This window comes from Lissotriton vulgaris, chromosome 6 (genome assembly GCF_964263255.1).
Source record: "Lissotriton vulgaris chromosome 6, aLisVul1.2, whole genome shotgun sequence".
NCBI classification, from domain to species: Eukaryota; Metazoa; Chordata; class Amphibia; order Caudata; family Salamandridae; genus Lissotriton; species Lissotriton vulgaris.
In genome coordinates this window covers 1,387,837,044-1,387,850,609 of record NC_141694.1, presented here as the reverse complement: position 1 = coordinate 1,387,850,609, position 13,566 = coordinate 1,387,837,044, and positions in this window count along the sequence as shown.

Below are 13,566 nucleotides of genomic sequence, written 5' to 3'. Positions count from 1 at the left end.
GAACTCACGTCTGAGCATACTCATCCCACTTGCTCACTTTGCCACTGGATTCAAGATAGCCTGGCTGATGAGGATTATGAATCCGAAACCGGCCCCAGGATGCTTGTTTCCTGTCCAGGGAAGACATGGCTTGGCAGTTCGGGCTGGACTGTTACCATAAGGCACAGGGTCGACTGATTTGCATATGGCCATGTCTGAACTGGGGTGGCTGAGTGAGCTAAAGAATGGTGATGGATTAAACCCAGATCAGTTGACTGGGGGTGAGTGTTTGATTTGCTCAAACGCTCCGTCCATCGTCCCCTTTTGTATCGCTTTGTTCGCCCTAAGTGTGGCAAGGTATGCTCAGACGTGAGTCCCTTGCTCACTTGGCCACTGGATTCAAGATAGCCTGGCTGATGAGGATTATGAATCCAAAACCGGTCTCAGGATGCTTGTTTCCGGTCCAGGGAAGACATGGCTTGGCAGTTCGGGCTGGACTGTTACCATAAGGCACAGGGTCGACTGATTTGCATATGGCCATGTCTGAACTGGGGTGGCTGAGTGAGCTAAAGAATGGTGATGGATTAAACCCAGATCAGTTGACTGGGGGTGAGTGTTTGATTTGTTCAAACGCTCCGTCCATCATCCCCTTTTGTATCGCTTTGTTCGCCCTAAGTGTGGCAGGGTAAGCTCAGACGTGGGTCCCTTGCTCACTTGCCACTGGATTCAAGATAGCCTGGCTGATGAGGATTATGAATCCGAAACCGGTCCTAGGATGCTTGTTTCTGGTCCAGGGAAGACATGGCTTGGCAGTTCAGACTGGACTGTTACCATAAGGCACAGGCTCAACTGATTTGCATATGCCATGTCTGAACTGGGGTGGCTGAGTGAGCTAAAGAATGGTGATGGATTAAACCCAGATCAGTTGACTGGGGCTGAGTGTTTGATTTGCTCAAACGCTCCATCCATCATCCCCTTTGTATCGCTTTGTTCGCCCTAAGTGTGGCAGGGTATGCTCAGACGTGAGTCCCTTGCTCACTTGGCCACTGGATTCAAGATAGCCTGGCTGATGAGGATTATGAATCCGAAACCGGTCCCAGGATGCTTGTTTCCGGTCCAGGGAAGACATGGCTTGGCAGTTCGGGCTGGACTGTTACCATAAGGCACAGGGTCGACTGATTTGCATATGGCCATGTCTGAACTGGGGTGGCTGAGTGAGCTAAAGAATGGTGATGGATTAAACCCAGATCAGTTGACTGGGGGTCAGTGTTTGATTTGCTCAAACGCTCCGTCCATCATCCCCTTTTGTATCGATTTATTTAATTGCTGCAGCTTCCGACCAGAACAAGGTACTCACAGTTTCCCAGATTAGCTAACAGAAGTTTGTGCTCAAATCAGGATTTGAAAGCATACAGTAATTCCTTCACCATGCCCGATGATCAACAGGCAAAAATGGTGGAATTCATACGTAGAAATAATTACATTGGTATTCTCTTGTTTTCTGTACCATGTCTCTCGAACCAGGCTGTGAGTAAAATAAGCATAACAATTGTATTTGCAGATAGCACGCTCACTCCTAAGGGAGGGGATGTCTCAGTACTAGTGTCAGAGAACAGCTGTTTACTGTTACCCAGTTAAATGGTACCCATTATATCAACCTCAGAAGTATGAAAGTCAAAGTGGGCCCACCAGGATTTGAGCCTGGTACCATTGAGTCCAACACAGATCCTCGTAGTGGATATTTTAGTCCACAGGACAATCAGACACAGCTCAGAGGTAGCATGTTATCCTAGGACTAGAGAAAAGGTTGATATTAGACCTGTCAGCCTTAGGGTGGTCTTTTGCCAAACCGTTTGGCTTCCTCCTCCATTTTCATCTATTTTGCTGATCTATTTCCGCTGACCTTGGGACTCTGTGAACTTTACCACTGCTAAAGTGTGTGTGCCCTCTCCTTTAAACATGGTAAAATGGGCTTACACCCAATTTTCACATTTAGTTTGCTTGTAAATCACTAATAAAGTGATACCACATGTAGCCAGGACCTGTAAATTAAAGGCTGCTAGTAGGTCTGCAGCACCCATGGTGCCACCCACTAAGAATCTCTGTTAAACATGCCTCTGTCCTACTATTGTAGCCTGTGTGTACAACCTGAAACTGCCATTTCGACATGGCAAAGTAAACCTTTTGCCAGGCCTAAACCTTTCTTTTAGTCACCCTAGGTTAGGCCAAACAAAGCCCAGGTGGCAGGATGTAGTGTATTCGAAACGTTGGACATGTACTTTTAAGTTTTACACCGCCTGGTAGCAAAAACCTCCTAAATTAGTTTTTCACTAATATGAGGCCTACCTCTCCCATAGGATAACATTGGGTTGCCCTATTATATTTAATAAGGGCTAATGTTTGAATGGGAACAGGCACACATTTCATGTTTGGTGTCTGAGAACCTGTAATTGAAAATCCTCTTTTATAATAAAGTCGGATTTTAAGTTACAATTTTGAAAATGTCACCTTTTGAAAGTTGGCAATTTCTTGCCCTATTTGGTGCCTGCAGCCTGTTCTTGTGACACATGACTGGGTGTATTTGACAGTTGGACTTTTGTTTATCCTCCCAGACAGCCACACAATAGAGGGATTAGGTGTGCCTGGATGGACCATCAACTGGCAGGATGAGGAGGGAGCTGGGCACAGTCTGATTTGCAACTGAATAGGCTGTGTCCTAGCTTCACACAAATGACTTGTCATCACTGCAGTCTGCCAGTTTGGAACAAGGACAGAGGAGGCAGGGAACTTCAAGGGCTTCAAAGAGAATTCTATAGAAACTTTTCCTACTTCAAAGTGGGCACCTGATATAAATATTGTACCCTTAAATCCAACTCTTCAGTGAACATCTGGACCTGTAAGTACTACAGAAGAAGGATTGCTGTGCTGCTTTGTTGCCTGACGGACAGCCTCTCTGTCGCCCTGCTATTCTCCTGCCAGCTTCCATACTTTTTGAGAAGGAAGACTGGACCTGCACCCTTCCTCTGAGGCTGAAGTGATTCCAATATTCAGCCAGCTGACCTTCTATTTTGAGCTCCAGGGACATAACAAGCTTTAGAGTCCCCCTGCAACTGTCCAGCTGACCTGCTGCCTGGGCCTGCTGATTGGATCTTAAACTGGATCGGCCTGAGGCCTGCTGGCCTCTGCTGGAGTGAGGTCCTGACCCCCCAAGTGGTGCCCCTCTGGTCTTGGACCCTTGGTTTAGTCTCACTTGAGCTCCCTTGAAGTTTTGGGCTCTTTGCAAATGTGAACGTGGCCCATTCATGCCAAGATCCTGTCGCCCATGCTATCTGCCACTCAAAGTTCCAGCGAACTCGACTGTTTGCGCTACAATGACAGCCAATGACTTCCAGCAGCACAAGATCGGCACTTCTCGCTACAGCATCAACAGGTCACAGTGACAGCCAACGCAAAGCTCCAGCTCGACTGTCCACGATGCCTGACTGGAACTTCGCTCTACAGTGACAACCTTCACTGACACACATCAAGCTCTTTGCGCTACATCGACATCCATCCGCGATGCTCTCCCTGCTCCCTGCTGCCCTTTCCACTGGAAACTAAACTCTTTGCGCTTGTAACTTTCACCTGGTCCCACATGACCAGATAACTGTGAGTGGCGCTTTGGGCTTTTAGGCGCTTCACTTACCTGAAATCCTTAACACCTTCAATGCTACAGCAATTCTCCCTGGATGCTGAACCCCCTTGAATCCCCTTGTTCATGACGAGCTCTGCTCGTCAGAAGCACACGAGCACTGTGCTGCATGACGAGCTGAGCTCATCATAAGCATGGAAGGGGTTAAAATTGCATATCTTTAGTTCCACAGGTTGGACGTTTGTCATTTTGGTGCCAAATAATTGATAAAAGTTTACTCTATTTTTCTAAATTGGTGTGAATTTTTTTTTGTGTTGTGTTTTTAGTTTATTACTTTTTGAAGTGCTGCATACCTACTTTACACATTACCTCTAAGTTTAGTCTGACTGCTTTTTTTTGCCAAGCTACCAGAGGGATGATGTTAGAAATGGGGGTATCTATTTGGCAGAGGTATGCACCTTTCTCCAAGTAGGGACCCTTGCTTCTAGTCAGGATAAGGAGATTACACACTTCATATAACCCCTGCTCACTCCCTTGGTAACTTGGCACGAGCAGACAGGCTTATTGCAAAGGCAACGTGTAAAGTATTTGTACCCAAACACATAGTAACACAATGAAAACGCCACAAATGAACACCACACCAGTTTAGAAAAATAAGGAATCTTTATCTAAACCAAACAAGACGAAAACCATAAAAATCCAACTTACATGTATCAAGAATATGACTTTTTGAACAGTTACTTAAAAAATAGCACTTGTAGAAACATATAGATCCACCTGGAGCTATTACTACGTCATAAAAGGCATAAATCCAAAGTACGGCGCCTACCGTGAGGTGCGCGGGCCGGGCACGGAGTCACATGGATCCCCAAACAACAGTATATTTGAAAACAAAGTCAGCAGACGATGCACAGCGTCGTGGAGGTGAAGCATCGGTGCAGCGCGATGCCGGTACCCAGTTGCCACCTGGGGAGGGGTCAAGGCGTTGAGTCCATGAAGAGGCAAGGCATCGAGGCAGAACAGGGAAGTTAGGGAGTATCTGCAGTGAAGTGTTGGTTCCAGTCAGTTGATGCGACATTGAAGAGTTCATGAAGTCACCCTTGTTGGTTATCGGCGCCGCAATAATGGGATGCAGGCGCTGGCAGTGATTGCGTTGGTGCTAGCACTGGCATCGGGAAGGCTGATAACTGCAGGCATTGGCAGGCGTTGAAAGGGCATCAGAGCTGTGGTGCAGGTGGGGCGGTGTGTCGTGCACTTCACCAGCAGAGCCCCAAACCTTGTTGCAGGTCGCAGCGTCACTGGCAGCATTGTTGACAGCATCAGACTTATTTTTCTTGCTTTGCAGCACCAACCACACAATTCTTAGGGCCCAGGAACGGGAATTGGTTTCCTTTTGAATGCAGAAGTCCACAGAGGAGTTATGGTACTGATCAGAGGGTTGCAGGTGAAGTCTTTGTGGCCTTTAGACTTCTGAACAGGAGGTCAGCAGACCCAGACCCTTGGAGATTCTTCTTCAAGCAGGTTCACAGCAAAGTTCCAGTCTTTATCTTCTCCTTGGCAGAAGCAGCAACTTCAAGCCAGCCTAGCAAAGCACACACAGCAAAGGGGCAGGACTCCTCCTTACAGCTCTCCAGCTCTTCTCCTTGGCAGAGGTTTCTCTTGAGTCCAGAAGTGATCTAATTCTGTTCCACTACTTGTACCCCATTGTCTCTTTGTTCTCTTTGTTGAAAGGGTCTCTGAGCCCAGTCCAAACCAGTTCTGTCCTCTCTGGTGCATCATGACAACCGGAGGTGAAGAAAGCATTGTGCAAAGGAGACAGTCTATTCATGTGCAAGTAAACCTCCTCCCACCACTTTAAATATTCAGCCCCGCTATGAGTCGTCCAGGAAAGGCAGGACACATCTCAACCCCCCCTTGTGGCTGTCTACGGTGAATGCATATCCCCAGCTCCTGTCACTCTAAAACCAGACAGGAAATACACTAACAGTGTTTTTTTCAAACAAACAGTTTAAAAACCATGTCTCTAAAAAGGTGGGTTATTTAATTATGGGTTCATGGAGCCTAAACTACTTTTCTCTAACTTGTCCCAATGGAAAGTTATACTTATAAAATGTTACAAAGCAACTCCATATTTGCTTATGCGACAGATAGCCTTTAAATAGTGAAAAAAACGAAATTGGCAGTATTTCACTATAAGAACATGTAAAATACACCAGTACATGTCCTACATTTTACATACACTGCACCCTGCCCATGGGGGTACCGTGAGCCTACCTGAGAGGTGCCTTACATGGAAGGAAAGGGACGTTTAGGGCCTGGCAAGTGCATGAACTTGCCAAGACGACATTGGCAGTAGAAAACACTGCAGTGACAGGTCTTAGATACATTCACAGGGCTTCTCACGTGGATGGCTCAATCAGTGCTGCAGGCTCACTAGAAGCATTTGATTTACAGGCCCTGGGCACACACAGTCCACTGTACTAGGGACTTACCAGTAAATCAAATATGCCAATCATGGATAGCCAATCATAGTAACAATTTACACAGAGAGCACTTGCACTTTGACACTGATCAGCAGTGGCAAGGTGCCCACAGCTTCTAAGCAAGCAAAATCGAAATCCAGCATACCATCAAAAATACAGGGGGTGGAGGCAAAAAGTCAGGGGAAACCGCGCCAAGGATGCCAAGTCTAACAGTTGAGCACAGGATAATTTGGAGTTTGTTTGTCTTTCACCCTGACAGAGATCATGGTTGCTGCTTGAGTATGATTTCACCCCCCCATCAACTAATAATCCAATTTCCAACTGTCGAGGTTAAAGAGACAGATTTCTAGTCCACTGTTGCATCAAAAGAAGCCTGTTTTCTTTATGATCCTGACTTATTGGAACAGATTCACGAACATTTATTTGTGTCTATCTGCATAGTGAAAATAGGATTTTCTAATGTCTAGATAAATCATGTAAAACATTTATCTATTGATTCACAAAGCTAATGTATTCATATGGGGCTCTTCACTAAGCCATTTTGGAGTTTGAGTAGTAGTACTCTTGTGGTAGTCTTTTACGTACTCTTGCATACTTTTGTGAATCAGACCAAAAACGTCCAAATCCTTCTTAGTTAAAGTCTAAAGAGGATACAGTCTTTTCTGTTAGTAGTAATTGCACATGAATCTTCCTTCCGTATTCTCAGGTTAGATGTTTTGGGACTAATTCACAAAGGGTTATAATGGACGTAAAACAGTACTACAGGAGCACAACTTTACGTACTCCAAAATGTATTTGTGACTAAGCCTTTAAAGTAGGTGTGGTATTTTACACCTCTTCTAGTTCTATCATTCTTAGTTTCCAAGAGATGATGTGAGGCATCCCAATGTGGGTGGTTGCTACGGTTGGAACTAAGAAGGTTGTGGAAATCAGTTGGACCTGACTGAAGGTTTGGTGAAGTCTATGGAGCAGTTTCTCTCAGTAAACTTCTATCAACATTAACCTGGATGAGGCATCCTTCATTCGCTATCAAGGACTGATCTCACATTTTGGCGACAAGTGAAGAACGAGGAATAGAAGAGGAACACAAGAAAGAAAGAGACCTCAACATGGCAAAATTCATTTCTTGGCGAAACAAGACAAACCAAGCTTACCCACCGCCTTGAATGCTGATTGTTCCCAAGAGGATCAGCTGAAGAGGGTCTGGGTGGAATTAGCATGCAGCATATTGGAAAAGGTGATACATTGTGTATTGGAGGTGAGAGCGTGTTGACAGCAGTGCGAGTCCTGTTGCGAGTCCCAGCATGAGCGGTTTGCAAAAGACAAAGTGAGCGTGTGGTGGAGGCACAGCTGGAATTGTAATCTAAACACACACTACCACTTAAGAGATGCCACCACGTAAGCACACAATAAAAGGCATGTGGCGGCCATCTTACAGCAGACAGAGCAGCGCCTTTCCGATGCCCAGCAAGGATCTTCAGCGCTGATACACACAGCTGTTGAAACAATGCAGAAGAAGATTTACTTCTAGTGGCCACCATTGTTTACGGCAACCCCAGGCGCAGGGCACTGGTGTGAGAAGCTGTATTGGTCACATCTTGGCTACCATCATTTACAATAATCCGGGGTGTTCGGCACTGGTGTAGGAAGCCGTAATGGTCACATCTTGGCAACATTTAAAGCTGTACATCGCATACAGGAGCTACTCTTGGTCGCGTGCTGACGCACACAGCTCATTATCATACAGTGCTCTTATTCACTGGTTGCTATCATGTGCTGACATGCACAGCTGTTTATGGTGCGGGCAATACAATACTGTGCTTATGTTCATGTGCACAGCTCCCTCATGGTGAAACCTTCATGCCTGCATGCTCTTTTTGTGTTTGAATAGGTCAGGAATAGTGCAGTGGTATTATATAGTGATGCACGTATCTGGTTGAGATTCTTTGCATCTCAAGACTGATTGTTGTTAAATTCCTTCTAAGGATATTTGTCCAAAAGTTATCATACTCTAGTTTATCTAGATACAGACCCGTAAATATTCCACTGTCACCTATCTTTTAATCAACAATGCAGAACAGTACTACTCCTTCCTTCTTTTTATCTTCCCCCGGCCGCCCCTATTCCTTGGCATACATGGAAGAAGGTTTTTGCACATTATGCAAAGGATTGGGGGACTTCTCTTAGTGCTGAAAGAAAAACATCTCTATTTATACACTGTCTAGGTTCAGAGGGCCAGGAAGCGTTCGAACATCTTCCTGATCTGCCTGACAGTCAGTGCACAACTCTCAATGAGTATGAGGTCTTTATAAAAAAGAGGAATTTGCATTATCTTCCCAAAATTAGCAGTGTTCTTGAGAGATACCATTTTGGGAAAAGAATGCAAAGACAGGAAGAGTCAGTGGAGCAATACATAACAGTGTTAAGGAACTTAGCCTCCGTGCAATTTTGGGGCAACTTTGGAGGAACGTTTAAGAGATTAGCTTATGCTGGGTTGTACCATTGATAAAGCTAGTGATACCCTATGGCAGAAGGACAACACTACATTGAAAGAAGTTCTTACGCTGGTGAAAATACACAAACATGCTAAAGCTTGCGTTGATACAATACGCAAAGACATGTCAGCAGTAAAGAATGAGGCAGAGGTGGTCAAAATGGTGGACTGTAAATCCACTAAAGGTAAAGCCAACTCTAACACAACAGTTAAGTCTTACAGTACCAAGAATTTTTAAGGAAAATGTTTTAGATGTGTCAATATAGGTCACATGGCAAATGTTAAAGACTGTCCTGGATAGAAGGCCACCTGCAGCATTTGTGGGAGGAAGGGTCACTTTTCAAGGTGTTGTAAGTCAGGAAAGGAAGCAAAAAAGGTCAGGGAGGTGGGAGTATGTGACAAAGAAGTTGAAGAAGTTAACATTTTTAGATTTAAGGAGCGTCCTGGGAAAGGGCCTTTTGCGAAGGGCTTGGTCAGTGATGCGTCCGTCAACATGCTTTTTGACAATGGAGCCAAAATTACTCTGATCCCTAAAGTGTTTTTTGAGCAACATTTGTCAGGAACGGTTTGATTATTGAAACCTGATATCAAAACAAAAGGGTACGGTGGTGAGATGATTGATCTGTTGGGGTACTTTTGGGGTATGATTGACTTTAAAGGGAGGATCAGCCCAGAAAAAATATACTTGTCAATAAAAGGGGACTCATTAATCAGTTGGTTTTATCAACAGGACCTGCGTGTTTTTAGAACTCCATAAAACCCCTCTGTTTGCTTAAAAAATATTCCATCTGTCAGGTCGGTGGGAAGAGGGTGTGAGATTTGGATCAAAGAATTTCCAGATGTCATTAAGAATGAATTGGGGTGTCTCAAATATGATATGCACTGTATCAAGCTTAAGTCAAATGTTGTACCCAAGGTGGCAAGAGTGAGGGGAATACTCCTGTTGGCAAAGGAGTGCATGAGGGCTAAACTGGACAAACGTTTGTGGAATGGAGTAATTCAAGGGATAATAGCCACAGAATAGGTCTCTCAGGTGGTTATGGCCCATAAGGCCAACGAAGAGGCTAGGCTTTGCATTGACTTGAGAGAGCTCAACAAAGCAGTAGTGGTACATCATTTCCCACTCTCCAACATCAATGAGATGTTGTGCTCTCTTGAAAATGCGAAGCACGTTTCTTCCTTCGACTTATCTTCGGCCTAACACCAGGCCAGGCTCCATCCTCTCTCTCAAGACCTCACAGCTTTTGTCACTCCATTTGGCAACTTTAAATACTTGAGGGTGCCTTTTAGTCTCATATCTGCAGCATCTGTGTTTCAGAGAGCAACGGAGGGTATTTTACAAGGGTTTGATGGTGTCATGATCTATCAAGATGATGTTCTCATTGTTGGAGTCGATCTTGAAGAGCATGATGGGAGGTTGAAATCAGTGTTGAAAAGATTGTTCAATGCTGACGTCACACTAAGGTCAGACAAATGCAAGTTTGATGTTGATGAAATTGAGTACCTTGGTCATCTAATGTCTGTGTCTGGAGATAGGCCCAAACCCTCATTGGTCAACTCGATCTGTAAACTAGTGTCACCTAAAACCAAAGATGAGCTTGTGAAATTTTTGGGAATGGCTGCGTTTTACAATAAGTTTGTGCCATATTTTTGCTGACAAGACTTCCTGCATGAGGGGTTTACTTAAGAAAGAATGTGAGTTTGTACGGTGCGATGGTTGCGAGAAGGAATTTGTCTAAAGCTCACAGTTTAGGAAGCTTTAATCATCCTTTGAACGCTTAATATGTCATGACGGATGCCAATTCAACAGGTCTGGGGGTTGTTTTGGTCCAAAAGGTGGATGCAGTGGGCAGAACTATTTTCTTTTTGTCTCGGTTCTGGAAGGTGGGAGAAGCTTATAGACAGTGGCTTTGAAGTGCAAGGAAATCCCTACCTCCCCTTTCCTGGCTCCAAGCTGGCTGTCGTGGCAATGCAGGGTTGTTTGGACCTTTGTGTGGAGACAGAACACAGCCTATTCAGGTTTAACTGGGGCTTTGTTCAGCTCCTCCCTCCCATTATAAACAAATCCCGTGCCAACACTCAGTCATGTGACCAGAGACAAGAAAATGCCAACTTTCTAAATGTTTTTTTCAATATAAGGAGTTAGGTCCTGGGAAATGCAGTTGGATGGGCCATCATTAAATACTTATACAAAGAATTACCAGCTGCACATTTCTTTCATGTCTCACATTTAAGAACTACAAACCAATATCAATTGGAGTTTGTAAGGTATACTTTGTACATACCATTTTTATTTCATTATTTTTAAATGTTTCTGTATTGTTTCAACTAAGAAAAAACACTATACATACATATTTACAATTTGTACAAAACAACATATATATTCTACAACATTAAACAATATATAGAGATAGAATACATCACATACAGACAATTTCATCAACAGACATCAATTATTGTGGGGTGCCCTATCTTGACACCAAGTTCATTTACTATCCATAACAACTTAATGCAAGGGAAAAAGTAAAAAAATACTCTAAGCAACAAATCACTCTATAAGACCACACATGAATTATTTAGTCTAAAGGACTTCCAAGTCAATTGCTTCTCAATGTGCCGACGCGTTTCGAACCCTCTCACGTCAATTTTCGGGTTCTCATCAGGGCTCTGTTCTTAACTTGTCTGTAGTATGTATATAAAGACAACATTGTTTTAATTAACTACTCTTCCTAATAGTGTCCCATATCTATGCTTAGCTCTTTATGGTTATACCTGTTTTCCAGCAACAGTCGATCCACAGATTTGCTTTCTTTTCTATGAGGCAAGGGTGTCCTTCTATTCTGCTACCTACAATGAAAGTGTGAGGTATCTTCACTCTATGTAGGGGCTAGCAGCTAGGTGTAACAGATGCCAATGCATTTTCTTGGACGTACCTGCCTTTGGTGTCTCTTACACAGGCAGTCCTCTTATTGCGTGTGCTCGCACCTTTTATTTTCTTTTTCTGGGGTTGTTTTTCGTATCCTGTAATTAACAAGTTCTTTGTTGAGTGTCTTCACTAAATTTTGCATTCCTAGCACAATTACACTGGTAAAAGCATACCTATACGTTCTTTAGTTGAGTGCTCACTAATCATTTCCTGGTTATTCAGCCTGTTTTAGGTATTCCTTACAACATTGGGCCGCCGATTTTGCCAACATCTAAATTTGAAAGCAATGCAGGATCGTTTTAAGGAAAATAATCCTATTTTTAAAAAAACTGATTCTGTCATGTTTGCGCTTGCCATGACCACGGTACATACCTGGCGGTGGATTCGCGGAAACCGCCGATACTTCGTGTTAATTGACGCGCAATTGTCAGCGTCTTTTTCATGGGGCCATTATCGGTAAAAAGGATATTATTTTAAGATAAAGCGGGTCTACGCTCTAAGTTTTTAGGTAAAGGGAGGCAGGTCTGGCAGCAGCTTACCTGTTTTCACAGCTTCTTAGGGCTCTCTGACTCTATCTCTGGGCGCGGCGGCCATCTTTTAGTGTCTATTTATACATACAGATTTTCTGTCAAGTGTGTCGGCCATCTTTGAACGTTGTTCTTTGTGTTAATTTTCTACTGGATGCGGCGGCCATCTTTTAGTGTCTATTTATACATACAGATTTTCTGACAAGTGTGTCGGCCATCTTTGAACGTGGTTCTTTGTGTTAAATTTCTACTGAAGGGGGTTCAAATTGACACAGTCTGCATTTACAGTCGTGAAATTTCAGACAGAGCATTGAGACCACTCATTGCACTGTCGAGCTTCAAGATTTAATACGCTTCTTTTTTTAGAAGTGTTTTTTCGACATCGGCAGAACTTTGTTGCTGGCTTATTGTAAACAAAACTGTCCACTTGAAATCATTATCCCCGTGTTGTTTCTCCACAAAATGGTCAACCATCGGGGCAGATGTTACTTTATTCTTAATGCGAGATCGATGTTGAGTAATGCATGTATTCACTTGCTGATTTGTTTTGCCGATGTATAACTTCAGGCAAGGACACACGATTGCGTACACGACATTGCGTGTTCTACAATTCGTGAAACCCACGTGTTTCCATTTGACATTTCTGTGTAGGAATTCTTTTCCCTCGATTGTATTTACACAGGAGATACAATTGCCGCACTTATGGTGCCCTTCAATTGGTTTCAAGCCCCATTGTGACAATAAGTCACATTTTGTTTTGGGCAGGGCTATGTCTGCTCTCACCGCTTCTTGGCCAATACTTCTGTTCTTTTTATATGCAAATAGGGGACGAGGGAAAGGACATTCTAAATTCTCCAACAGGTGCCAATTTTTTAACACCATTTGTCTCAATTTATGAGTGTCAGGACTAAAAGTGGTCACACACACCATACGGTCTAATGGTTTCTTGTCCTTTGTTTCTAGCAAACATTCGCGCGGTGTATAGTGCACCCTCTTGTAGGAATGTTTGAGCAATTTTTTGAAATACCCTCTATCCTGCATTTCGTCACAGAATCTATGTGCATGATGTTCATAATCTGCCATTTCGGTGCAGTTTCTCCGTATTCGGAGCAATTGGCCATATGGCAAGTTTGTCTTTAGGCTCCTTGGGTGTGCGCCCTGATTGTGTAAAATTGTGTTTCTATCCGTTTTCTTCTTGAAAAGGGAAGATTTCAACACTCCTTCATTGCAAGTTACTTCGACATCTAGGAATGCCATTTTGGCAATGTTGTAAGGAATACCTAAAACAGGCTGAATAACCAGGAAATGATTAGTGAGCACTCAACTAAAGAACGTACAGGTATGCTTGTGCCTGTGTAAGAGACACCAAAGGCAGGTACATCCAAGAAAATGCATTGGCATCTGATACACCTAGCTGCTAGCCCCTACATAGAGTGACGATACCTCACACTTTCATTGTAGGTAGCAGAATAGAAGGACACCCTTCCCTCATAGAAAAGAAAGCGAATCTGTGGATCGACTGTTGC